The sequence below is a fragment of the Falco punctatus genome (assembly GCF_963210335.1).
Source record: "Falco punctatus genome assembly, chromosome: 11".
Taxonomy (NCBI): domain Eukaryota; kingdom Metazoa; phylum Chordata; class Aves; order Falconiformes; family Falconidae; genus Falco; species Falco punctatus.
Genome location: NC_137591.1, coordinates 20,409,951 through 20,423,487, shown reverse-complemented (window position 1 = coordinate 20,423,487; position 13,537 = coordinate 20,409,951). Strand labels below are relative to the sequence as shown.

The window sequence follows — 13,537 nt, the reverse complement described above, 5'->3', positions numbered from 1 at the left end:
ATCCTCCAACAGCCTTCTCTGGGCTATAAGGAAAGGAGAAAAAAAAAGCTGCCCAAAGTTTCAGTCAATATTTACCTCTTGGGTTAATAAATTGTGATCCTGACCTCAACAAAAGTCAATATCTTCTGATTATTATACACAGGCATCTTTTTATTTGTCCTCACTCATTGTATAATGAGTCACTCGTTTCCACTGGCAACTTCACTTTAATTTTGAATGTCGGAATTGAATAACTATTTATACTCCAAAGGCATAAGACAAAATTACTATAAACCAGAGCTGTAGAATGTGGACTTAGGTTGCTATTTCCAGTGAATGGGCAAGCTTGGGTGGTGGGCAGAAGGGATCAAGGAGGAAGCACAGAAAATAGCCATTTTAAATCCTCTTCTAAATACCTCCGAGTGACAAGGAGCAGAGAGAGGAAAGCCCTGAGCTGTGCTATTAAATACAATAAGGCTGCAAGTGTGGGAGGAAAGAAAAGACAACAATCTGGCCTGACCAGTGAACTTGTTTTAATGGAACATTATTAGTCTTTCTCCCCAAAATAACCGAGCGACACCAGAAAGTATATGCCAAAGGCAACAAGTATAGATTTGCACACTTGTAAGCCAAACCACAAAGGCAGATCTGAATGAAAGTCACCACACACTTGCTGCTTCATTAGAGGTGGGTGGGCCAGAGCTAGCGGGAGGAAATCCAGGGTGTTAGTCTCATAACTATGTAATGTTTTATATAATACCACAGGTGTGCACTGTGCTTCCCTGAAAAAAATGTCAAAGCACAGCCTCCCCCCCAGCAAGATCAAGAATAAACTAGAATCACTTTTTTTGATCTTCAACTTCTCATCTTTCAAACATCCCCCACTGACTATAATAAAAACATCCTTTGGGCTTACAAGGCTTGTGGTGCTGGAAAGATTTTCACCCACAGAACTGACTATGCCCATCTCTTTTTAAAAAAGTTAGTTACTTTACCAATTTAAGTTTGGCTGGCTTGAAATTATCCTGTTAATCCCACTCTGGCAAACAGTGGTGAGAGCAGCACATCTCTATCTTAAGCATAGTAATTTTTGAGCAGTGGAAAATCAGGAAGAGCAGACTGTGATCAAAACAGTCATGACCTGGCTGTCTGTGATCACTAATAAACCCCATATAAACCGTCCTAGCATATTTCTTCTAAAAGCCATGTTATGTATCTGCATGGCACTACCCTGATGCCATTATTGCCTTGCATTGTAAATAAAAAAAAGTTCATTATGACCCAAGTAGGTGATGTTGTACTCATGGGAAAAGGAGTGTGGAAACACTATTTTCAAACCAGGAAAGAAGCTGTTATTTTCAGATGGGACGTTCAGCCCAGTGTTTAGCAGATCAGTACATATTTTTGTGTTATCTATTAATACTGTGCTTAAACTCTGTATTATTCAAAAAGGTATAACTCATTCAGAAGGAGTGGAGCTGCCCTGCCTGAGCTTCACAAAAAGGATGTCATCATAAGTAGATTTTTCCCTTTTACTTCACAAATCCAGCTTACAATGCACTTGCTACAAGCACATTTTAAATGGAGACCAGCAGACATAAAGTTGTTTAGACAGCTCATACACCAAAAAGCAGGTGATTTTCTAAAAAAAAGAAATAAACATAAAACCAGATTTAAAAAGTGTCCCCCTACCAAGAAGCCACAACCCAGAACCTGACAGTGCTGAAGCTCGATACAGTAAAGGCTCATTTGATATCCTCAGACCTGCTCCTACTAAATCCAGATGTTTTTCATTATTAACTTAGTTGAGATCCTTTATTTCCACCTAACGACCTGTACCAGCAACTGCCACTGTTACCACATTGGTACCAACAAGTAGACATGCTAATTCATGTGCCATTAAACAGCATGCATATCCAGAGAGGAAGGCTGGAAAATGTCTTGTGAACAGAAATTAATGAAGTTCCAGTAGGTTTGAATAAATCTTTGGGCACATCGTAACTATAGAAGATTTTCATCAACAGCCTTTATAGCAGCTTGGAAACGGCAACAAATTTAAACTCACCAGAATATACAGACAGAAACTGCAATAAGGTGGGCAAAACACAGTTGGATCCTGTGGTTTCTGAAAACTTTGCATGCTTCCAGGGAGATGCTTACTTTTGAAAAGAAATTATTCCTCCGCATATTTTAGCAGACAATCTTGAAGTACATTATCTTGAAGGGAATAGGGAGAATCAGACATATTGGGGGATTCCATTAATTTGGTTGACAACAGTCGGAGGCCAAGATACTTACTCTAAGCCAAACTTCTTCACAGCAACCTTCTCTGGCCAAACTCAAATACAGTAATGTGTATATTTACTATGAAATAAGGAAGTATGTCCTAGTCTGCTTGTCCATATTGGATAAAAGTACAAGCTGGGCTTCTCATTTATGTTTAGAAGGAAGGCCACTACAGTGTCTGCCAACGCCAGCATCCCCAGCCAGATGCTGTAAGTACCAATGATCACTCTATATGACAGGGAAAAAAGTAGCTACAACATTTTTCATGATCGTAAGAAGTTTTTTCTGCATTTTCACCCTTTCTTATTTCAAGGACAAAAGTCAAAGGACCTTAAACACCAGCCAGCCTTGTGGATAGCTGAGGCCTCCATCTCACATCAATTTCACCAGTGAAAAATTGTTTATGTGCATGCATGCTTCCTATGGGGCAAAACTGGGAGTGAGACAATTGCCCTTCCCTCCTGTGTGTTTCCAGAACAGGACATGCATAGAGGAAATAGTTTTCAATTCAGAATAAGCCTTTTTTTCTGCAGTGAATTTTGAAATACTGCTCTTGTGGGAGACAGTTCCGAAGGTTTGCTTCAAGATGCTGAGGCCTGACAAAAGAGTTGATAATTTCCACAATGATAGTGCTTTTGCGGTTATGCAGTCAGGAAGATAACTTCTCTAAGAAAGGCAAAGTCCATCACCCACCAGGAGAATGAAGAAGAAACTCCAAATTAGTCCTATGCCATTCCCTGGTGCTGCAGGAGAGATGATGAGAAGCAAGGCAGGGAAAGGGTCCTGGCCGTAGGCCACAGCGGAATAATTCACCGCTTTGAATGCCATTGCAAGCAGTGCCACCAGTGTGGAAGCGCGGGAGGCAACTGAATCAAAGTGCCACCACCTGAGAGCACCTCGCCAGGGAGCAGAGCGGCGCTCGGACCCGGGTCTTGGGCGCAGTGATTATTCCTCTCCGCCCCTGCAGAAGGAAGCTTCACCCCTGCCCCGAACAGCACCATGCTGCCAGTGGGACCACGGCGGGACCCCCTGTCACAGGCCACGTGCCACAGCCCGGCCTCCGCCGCCCACCTCTGAGCAGCCTTCCCCTGCACTGAGACCAGGCCACCAAGCGTCTCCATCGTAAGGACTGCAGGCTGGCGCTTGGTTTTAGATTTCCTGGCAAGCCAGTGCAAAGAGCAGAGAACATGTCTGATGCATTTATTGTAGCCTGTGCTGCTAAAGAGATTCAGTGAGTCTCCTAAATTAGTACAAGTTCCTGAATCCTAAAGAAACGCAAGAGAGTCGTGTGAAGGAAGGCAGGAGGCAGATGGTTTCTGCAATGGAAAACAACAAATTATTTTTGTTAGAGCATTTTGAAGGTACTGAGGGATTGTTTCTACTAGCAGACAAGAAACTAGGTAAATCTTATAAAATGGTAATTCAACAGTTATTCCTTCACAGTCATACTCATGATGGGATGTATGTCTCTAACTAATTAGCTTAATATCTTCAGCTTGTGTCTTCTAATGTATGCTCTTTATTTTTCCAAGCAATAACCTAAAATATAATGCACTGGCCAGAGTGTACTGGAATGGAGTAAAATATAAGAATCGTAAAAATACTTGTTTACAATACAAGGAGTGGATTAATATTAGCAAGTGTTTGAAAGCACTGACAGAACATTTGCAGTCTCCACCTTTATGATCAAGTAAATCCTTGCCTTATGCAGAAAATAATATTCAATAAAGAATACAATCTAAATCTTGAATTATATAAAAATCACAACACATCTTTTTTGTGCTCCTCTAAAATTCAATAAATAGTTCAATAGATCTTCTTTATTCCTTTCACCCTTCTGGGGAAAAAAATTATTCTTAGGCAAAGAGCTTGCAGGCCAAATTTCAATCTGAAAATAATCTTTATAGCTTAGTTATAAAACAATGAGAATAAGGGTTTATGATGTGAAAGTTGATGCAGGCTTTACTGCTTTGGCATGATTGGTGAAGCTGTATTAAAATAAATAGATTTAAAAAAAACAAAACCAAAAAAACACAAGCATTCTCTGTCCTTTGACTAAATAATAGAAGTCGTATGCTATCATGGCCGTATAAATCTAAAGTCTTAAACCACTCCACCCTTATTATCTCTTCCAAAAGAAAAATGTTTATAATAATACATATATTGACTTTTGCTTTTTGTTCAATAAAAGATTTACTGCCTCACTCTTCAGTCAATTGTAACCTCTTTGGGTCAACAAATCTCGATTCTGATCTCAATAGAAGTCAATACCTGCTTATTACTTACCTCCGCATTTAGACGCCTATCACAAATTCTTATGGGCATCCCCTTGACAAGAAGAAATGAAGAAATGAATACTTTCTCTTTAGTTTCTATACAAAATAGGCTTATGTGCTTTCCACACAGTCATTTTTAAAGCCATGAGATGATGCTGCATTTTAGCAAAACCAATATTATATATTAATTTCTGGAACTAAGAGTTAAAGTTGTTTGGCTTCTCTGTGTTGTTTCCTGAAAAATTCACAGACTGATCTTCCTGTAATTCCTATTTTCTTCCCACATAAAATGTAACTGAGCAATCTGATATGTTGCCTTCACTAAGAAAGACAAATAACAGTAAAAATTAAAAAGCTAGTTGTAAATAATAATATGCAAACTAACATCCCAGAAGTTCAACAGACAAACATAACAATCACTTTTTCAGTTACATTTGTATAAGGCTAACATAAAAAATGAGCCGTGAAATTCACTATCACACCTGAATTTGTATATGAATCAATTCTGTGCTTACACAGAGTCACTCTTCAGATAATCTGTTTGGTACCTTAAAGTGTCAAACATTTGCTACAAGAGGATAATCAAATCAGGATTTTGTGTCTTATATGTAAACAGATTAAATGGGTATTTATCATACAACCCAAAGGCTTGTATAAGAATCTTATCGTAGAGTTGGCTAAAGAGAAATATATTTTAAAATACTGTCTCATTGGACTTGGTTTTGACAATTGGATTACTTACAGCATGCATGTGTTCAGAAGGAAACTGAGAAAATACTGGTACAGAAGTCTGAAACATGGTAAGGAAATGTCAACAGGTTGCAGAAGTTATGTTCAAAACTGCCTTTAGAAGTGTCTGCAAGGAACATCACTGTGCTGGTCCTTTCTAGTTGTACATGCAGCATAATACTAGTTGTGTCAAACACAGCAGACAACAGATGGAGCAATGATCCTAACCTTGAATATTAATATTTTGTTATCTTGTCTTAAAATCTTCATTTCAGAACATCATAAATGGCAATCAGAGTATTTGTACGTCCAGCAATGGAAAGATGGAAAGAAAATAATGACCAGGAAAAGTGTATATTCAAGCCGTAAACATAAAATCAATTTTTATTTTTTTCTTTTTAGCCTAGCCAGTGCAATTCATATAACACTATTTAAGGCTTGCTTAATGTTGCACATTCTCATCACTGGCCCATAACATCTGCATTATCTGAGGTAACATGAGGCTATGCAATCTGCTATAATTATTTTCTCGTGTTTGTTAGTTAAATGCCAGAGTCTGAAGAACCTCCATAAAATGAAAATTTAGATGTGGTTTATGCGCAGAAGATCCCATTCTCAACTTATTGACATCAGGTTTGCATATACCACAGGGGACAAAAGTAGTGTGATGCATGAGAATCACGCCTGGACTTACCCACGAACTGTATTTGACTAACAAGGTGAGCCAATTCAGAATTAAATAGTTTTTCAGGCTAAACAAAATCAATACTATTTATAGGATGTGATATTAGGCCTAAGAAAACATTTCTAGGTTTTTAAAAGTAGATAAAGCTATATTGATTTACAAAATGTAAGGCATTAGGCTGCTCAGCTACACAGAACTGTCATGTCAAAGATCTAGGTCGAGCAACACCAATAAAACTCCCATTCATCTAATTAGTTGAAGAGCACAGTGAAAGGTCAAGCAAGGTTAAAGTGCTCTGTCTAGCATCTGATATTCCTGCAGGATGACAAGTTATTCTTTATGACCAGCTTTAATGAACAGTCTCCAACAGTCCAGCGAAGGCTGCGTCCCCCCTGGCAGAGGTGCTGCAGCAGGGAGGCACCGAGAGCCTCCCGCCTCCATCACGCCCCGTCCCCAAGCAGGGACCCAAGCTGACGGTCTGCTGAGCCCGGTGTAATGACAGTGCCACCATTTACACCCCACCATTGCAAGAGAACTGGATCTGTAGGATGTTTTGATCCAAAACAGGCATGGATATGTAACTACAAGAGAAAGTAAGCCCAGCTTCCTCACCCCTTCCCCTCTGCTGCAGTTCTCCATGAGGAGGAGGCGTGCAAGCATGCTGCTGAAGGGTGGACGTGGTGGGATGCAGCCAGCAGTTATAAACCAGAATGCATATGACCCAGAGCTGCTACCTGGAAGCTCTCCATACATACCAAGAGATAACAGAAAAGACCCCTCTAACAGGGAAAAACCGCTAAAATCAAACTACAGTAGCTTCCACACAAGAGAAGAATCCAGGACTTAGTTCCTATTCTAGCAAATGGAGAGGGCATTATATTTATTGAACCTGGCTGTGATGCATTTCCTTCACAAGAACTGATATTAGCAAAACCATCTCCAAATTAAAACATCACTGCATTTTTATGTGCTACTGATTAAAGTGGGTGGACTTTGGATACCGTAATATGAAAGATGACAGTAATCAACATGAATGAAGTGCCGGTAGAAACACAGCAGAAATTCAACAAAGATCAAGTGCCAGAGTAAGGGAAAGTGAAGGAAAGAGGAAGAGACTAGAAAACATTTACTGAGGGCAAAAACAAGGTTAAAGGATGGTCATTAATGTGCTACTGACACTCCACAGTTATAATGAGGAATGTGCAAATGAATATATAATAAAGAATAATAGTTGGGTAGCAGCAGCTAGATGGGAGGAGGCAGAGGACAATAGGAAGATCGGTCTAATAACAGAGACATTCTGCCCTGACTGTGGCAAAGGCCTTGGAAGATGCTCAAAGGGAGGAAATCTCCATGGAGATTCATGAAAGCTGATCCTAATTATTATTTTGCAGAGATATTTCTACCCCTACACAAGCCCTGAGGCCCATTCAGATTTCAGAAGGTCCTAGAAAATGAAAGCCAAATTTGAAGTGGGAAGAGCTTACGCGTAAGCGGTGTTGTACCACCTTCTGAAGGAGGAGGTGGGTTATCTATAGGTCTAACTGTGGCTTTGCAGCGCTGCTACCACGCCATGGTCCCAGCTCTGACAATCCACTTTTCCCAGGAAGCTCCTGTCCATTCTAAAATATGACTTAGGTCTCAACACATCACATTTCAGGTTTTGGCTTTGAAGTATCTTCACGTTAGGTTATTGACCAAACACAGGATTCTGGACCAGTGTATTTATAGCGCAAAGAGGAACAGAGTGATGAGGAGAGAAGAAAATACTGAAATATTTGGGTTTACTCTATGGTGACATAGGCACCTCTTACTTTCTGAAACAGAGTTCAGTTAGGATATTAAAGCATCGTCACCATTTGCATAACCTGAGCTCCTCCCTCATTCACTAATAGCTGCAGAATTAATAGGATTGATTACACTAGCATTTTACTTGATTATATTTTAATTGAACATGTTCAGATGTAGTAAAGATTTTCTACTGTCAGCCTTTGAGATGACAAGAGATGATGAGGCTGATGGAGCTACCAATGCAGCCAACTTTTAAGTGGCATTTTGACTGTGAGGGTTATCGTTACAGGAACCTCTCTAGTTCCAGCACATATTTCACTGGCAGAAAGCAAAAAATACTACTGCGTTATGTATTCCGTACAAGTTTCTCACTTGAAAATAGTTACGATTGTCATCCTTGGCCAGGTTTAAACTGACATTTTTATCATAACATTCCTGGCATGGTACTGCAAGTTACTTGCTTGTGAGTAGTTATCAGCTGGCAAAAATTTGAAAGGAGGTTGGCTGATTAAAATTATATGCCAAGAGCTATACAGAGACAACAAAATAACCAAAAGCAGCCAAAGGCAGCAAAGATTCTTAAAAAAAACCCCAACAAAATCTTTTCAGAGAAAGGAAACGTAGACATGCAAAAGAGTCATAAATTGCACATCTTCATTTAATATTTGATCATAAAAATGCTAATAATTAAAACTGGGAAGGTTAGGTTGGTCAAGTGTTACAGCCGAGCACACTCCCTGAGCATGCTCAAATCAACACTTATGAGATTAATTTATAAGCTCTTCAAATTCTGAAACTCCAAGTTTTATGCTGTCTGTGCATTGTTTGCATAATGCAGTTTTATACTACTAGAGCACTACCTATAAAGGGATTATTTTCATATTCAGCACATTAAAGATACAGCACAATTTGTAGATACTGAACTGTGTTTATGCCTGAGATAGCAGGTAAAGTGTCTCTCCTTCTGATTATCCATGAAGCAAACGTAGGAACATGGATGTTTTGGGAGAGAGTGTACCCTTAGTGAAATTAATTCCCCAATGGTTTTATTAAAGTCTGCAAATTGCATTATTTTCCCATCATATTTGAAATATTGCACTTCCTTAATGCTTGCTCTAACCCATGGCATGCCATCTTCCCTGGGGTGTCTAGACATGGTGTCTTAGATTTATGTGTATGATCTCAGTGTGTTACAACATCACTCCTGACTAATGCATTATTACAATACTTACATATATTCCCAAGTGTCACTGTATTGATTAGAAAATCACCAATCTGCATATGCACACCATCTGTGCTTCAGAGAAGCAAAACATGCAGGATAACATTTGCCTTACTCAAAGGGAAATTCAGATACTACTAAAAGAACAAATAGGAACCCTTTTTTATGTTTTGTTTTGTAAAATAACAAAGAAAATGAATACTGTTTCTGCAAAACAACAGTCTGTGCCTCTGACGGTTTAAATCGTAAGCTTTTTCCTCTACACAGCAAGGAGATTTACCTTGGGTAACAACATGCAAACAATCTGCCCTTTCAGAGATAGCAAATAATATGGAAGGCAAGCATACTGCTGCAATGAATTTTAAAAATCTCAGCTCAGATGCAAGAATAGGGGACTTTTCAGCAGAAGGGGCTGTAGTCAGCAGTGCGTCCTTTCTCAGCTGAAAGCTGCAAGAGTGGTTGTAAAAGATGAATGAGGCCCTTGCTTACTGGGGTGAAATGCTTTTAAAGGACAAGAATCTGCTTATCTTTGATTGATTGCTCAGTCTGATACTTTCCTTTATAAAGTTTATTGACTACAAGCCCATAAATCAAAGAAAAACAAATCACAGGTTCAATTTTGGGGGCATTGACATCCTGCCATCTTGCAGCAATAGCTTAGAAGTCACAGGGCAGGGAAGAGGAGGGATACAGGGGGCTCACAGAGACGAGAGCATCTATTTCAGGTAAACTATTACTTCAGATGTTTGTAAATGATTATTTATTTGTGGCCTATAACGTTGTTAAGTCAAGAGAAAAAGGCAGACAACCAGGCTACCCACATAATTTTTTGTAGGTCCTTAAAAGCAGAATTTAGAATTAACAAACATACGTTGGGCTTCTGTGTGTCTGGTTCTGTGAGATTACAGTCACATTCCCACACATCCCTCACCCTCTGTAAGGATGTTACATTTACAATTTAAACTATCAGAGCAAGAATCAGATTTCTTTCAGGGGGATTTGAGGGTTTGGGAAGTTCAAAATCTCTGTACTGAAACACTCCATACAGTTGCATGTAAGGAAAGCACTAGCCATAGATCTTGCTCATATGGGGCATACGGTACAATATGACAGCACGATGATACAGATTAATTTGTGCTGTTGACCTTTACACACTATTCTATTGTGTCTTTTTTTAAAGTCAGCACTCGGGTCACTAGAACATCTGGTGTTTAACAAAAAAATCCCATTCTGAAGTGCTGAATGTGTTGAAACAAATGGTACTGTACAATCACCGTACAGTGCAACCTCTCTGCTAGGGGTCTAATTTCAAGGCTACCCTGACTGAACTACATTATTACTAGTGGTTTTATAATTCACATCTTGCCACAGTACACAAAATACCTAATTATCAAAAGTAGCCTTTTAAAAGCTGGATTGTGTTGCACATAACCGGGACTGACTGTCGCTTTCTTTTCATTTTATCTTTGGAGACATATGGAAGGGCTCAGCCCACACACTGCTGAACGTCCTGGCCTCGACCCAGCAGAGCACTTCAGCATGCACGTGTATTTATATATACAAACAGCCCGCTGTATTTTAACAGGACGTGGTTTTAAGTTATGTGCAATCTAGACCACCTTGCTGAACATATGAACTGGGTTCACCGCATCAGCTGGAAATTGCACAGCGCTCAGTGTTGTGTCCTCCCTGTCTTACACCCTGTTATTTTCAGCTTGTGCTCAAACCTAACCTAGTGCTCAGCGCTGAGGAAGGCTGATGCATCGGGGAGACGATCGGTAGCAAAAAGGAATCAGTTTTCTTTTGCAGGAGTATTTCCAGGGTGTTTAACGTGACAAAGGAAAAGCAAAGGGTGATGACTCTGCCCTAGAAGGTATCCCAGTGCCTTACTACCCCTCTGACACCAATCTCCCATCCCCATGCAATCCCCACAGCACTCTCCATCACTCCACCAGCTCACTGAGACTCTCCATGTAACTAAACACACAGGTTGTCTCTGCTGGATCCCAGGTAATCTCACAATGCTTCTGCAGAAAGGGCTAACAGTTTCCCATGGTCTGATGACCTTTACCTGACCTGAAGCAGATTGCAAGGTCTATTAGCATTTCAGCTTTCCCAGTTAGTAAGGAAACACACCACACAAGATGGGCTCTTCCGACTGCATTGTGTTTGTGCTGTGAGTCACGGTGGGCTGATTCTCCCTCACTTCACAAATCTGGCAGTCATTTCTGCCCCAGCAAAGCAAGTATGAAATGTTACTACTCTACTTTTTCACCTGATTTGCCCTTGGTCTGCAAGCACAGGCAGAAAGGAATTAGTTCTGAGAAATACACCAGCACCCGAGTACTACACATCTGACAGATCAACCTTTTTTTCTTAATAACGTAGAAAAAATCCCCACAATCAAGAGCACAGAAATTTACTGTAGGCGTCTATGAACTAAAACATGTGAGTCTCAGTGCTGGGAAGGGACCAGTACCTCCAGCTGTTGAGAAAAGGGAACACTGCTAAGGCGAGCGTGCAGGTGTGTTTGCAGAGTGAGAGACGCACGTGCTGAGCCAAGCAAAGAAGGGGCAACAGGAAGAGGCTTGAGATCATTCAGCACAGGAAAGTAACAGCCCAGAAAATGCCTTTGCCTCACAGCAGGGCTGGAGGAGGAGGAGGTGGCTTTTACACTGTGACTTGGGCCAAGGTGAAATAATTTCCAGTTGTTTTAAATGAGGTTTCTGCCACAAGGTCCCAGCTGATCTCCGTAAGAGGTATATATATGGTTACTGAAAAGAGGAAAAAGGAAAAAAAAAAGACTGACACCACTGAATGAGGAGACAGCATCGAGCAATCAGTTGCCAAAGACCTAATCCCATTAACTCCTTCTGAGATTTCAGCCATCAGTCTGCAGTTGGCAGATAGTGTAAAACTGCATACAATGAGACATCTTTTAAACATTATTTTTTCAGGCCATCTTCCTGATCTTTTATACTTGTTTGTTCTGCAGTTTCTTAGAAGTTACAACTGCTGAAGGAAGTAGAGAAAATCCAGAAAAAAAAAAAATAACCTGCTCTCCTATGCAGCTTCATGCCGCTGGGTCAGTGATTAACAAAGACAAGGTCCTACTGCAGGGAAGCTAAATGGAGTTCATTATGGACATGAAAGTTAGCAGGGCCAGAAAGGTGAGACTATAGGAAAGAGGATGAAATAAGAGCCTAACAAGTGTGGATTTTACTTCCTCAGTGCAATAAGGACAGCTTTTAACTACCAACTACTCCACAAAAAAATATATCTAGATAATAGTTCCTTTAAGATAGACACTGTCCTATATACTGTACTACACTGTTTTGTATATACTCAGAAAAATTTAAATTATAAGGTATTACTTCAAACATTCTGTGCTGTGCTGCAATGAGTAATCTTTGTCTTGCAGACTGAAAATTTGGCTTTGTACCTGGAAAAATTAGGAAAACAGAAAGATGAATAGCATTTAAGTGGAGTAGCATGATGTCATTAAATCCGGATGGAGACATCTACCTCAACCCCCACAAAACTACAAGTTTGTCACCAGTGCTCATTGCTTGAGTGCCTTGGGAATGCCAGTGATTCCTGGGGGTGCTTCCCAGCAGCAAACATCCTGGAGGAGACTACAGACAGATTGCTCCTATACACACTGATAGAGCCCTGAACTACACCCAGTAGACTTTGAGATACAAGAGGATTTTCTTGGCACTAAAGTCTGCGAATGGTAGCCTGTGTCTCACTCACAGACAACTTTTGGCCACATGCCACAGTACCAGCTCCCTGGGATACACAAAGAGGGTCTGCTCTTACAGCGTGTCATATTTTCTCCCCGAAGTTGACAGTGAGTAATAGCTGTTTCAGGATTATTTCTGGTTTAGGCCATTTCCACTTACTTTGATTTTACACTGCCTCTACTCTGTTCTTGTTGGTTGCTAGAGAACCTGACGTTTTCTGCTACAGCTGCCAATGTCCTTTATAACCAAAGAGCATGGGCTTCATCACAGCCCTCTCAAGGTGATGAGTAGGTGCCAGTCTACTGGTGACCGTGAGATGGCTGGCCACTGTAGAAGTTGCTTAGAAGTGGAGCTCACCTGCAAAAGGTGTATGTGATGGTGAGGTTAGAAAATCAAGTACTTTTCAAAATAACTTATTTCAGTAACCTACAAAAATTAGCCCAAAGGAGTTACGAGAAGTAGCAAATCAAAGTTTCAATGAAGCTCCGGTCTACAAGAGATCAAAGGATCCTGAGGAGTGTATAGGCAAGTACCTTTGTCAGAACATACCTCCAGTAAACTTCAACGTGCAAATAAATATTTTCAGGGACAGTAGAGGATGAAATGTAACTTGAGGTCCCCAATTCCAGGACTGACACCTATAAAACTGTGAAGAAAAAGGAGAGTGGATAAGTAGCTGATGGATAATAATATATTACTTGGTCCCTGTAAGTAACAACCTCAAGGATCTCTGTACAGATTAGTTCTGTCAATAATTTTAACCATATATAGTGTACCAACAACATATTTTACTGTATTTCTTTTGTTGCCGATATTTTAGTGT

At 40.2% G+C, this 13,537-nt stretch overlaps 1 long non-coding RNA gene across 1 annotated transcript in view; it reads right to left on the bottom strand.

Moving 5' to 3' along the window:
* Positions 1–13,537, bottom strand: part of LOC308071697 — an 85,164-nt gene that overhangs the window by 25,219 nt on the left and 46,408 nt on the right. Inside the window, exon 3 of the long non-coding RNA XR_013931273.1 lies at positions 1–13,360. This exon is cut by the window's left edge and continues 25,219 nt beyond it. This is a non-coding gene — a long non-coding RNA (uncharacterized lncRNA). The remainder of the gene's footprint in view (positions 13,361–13,537) is intronic.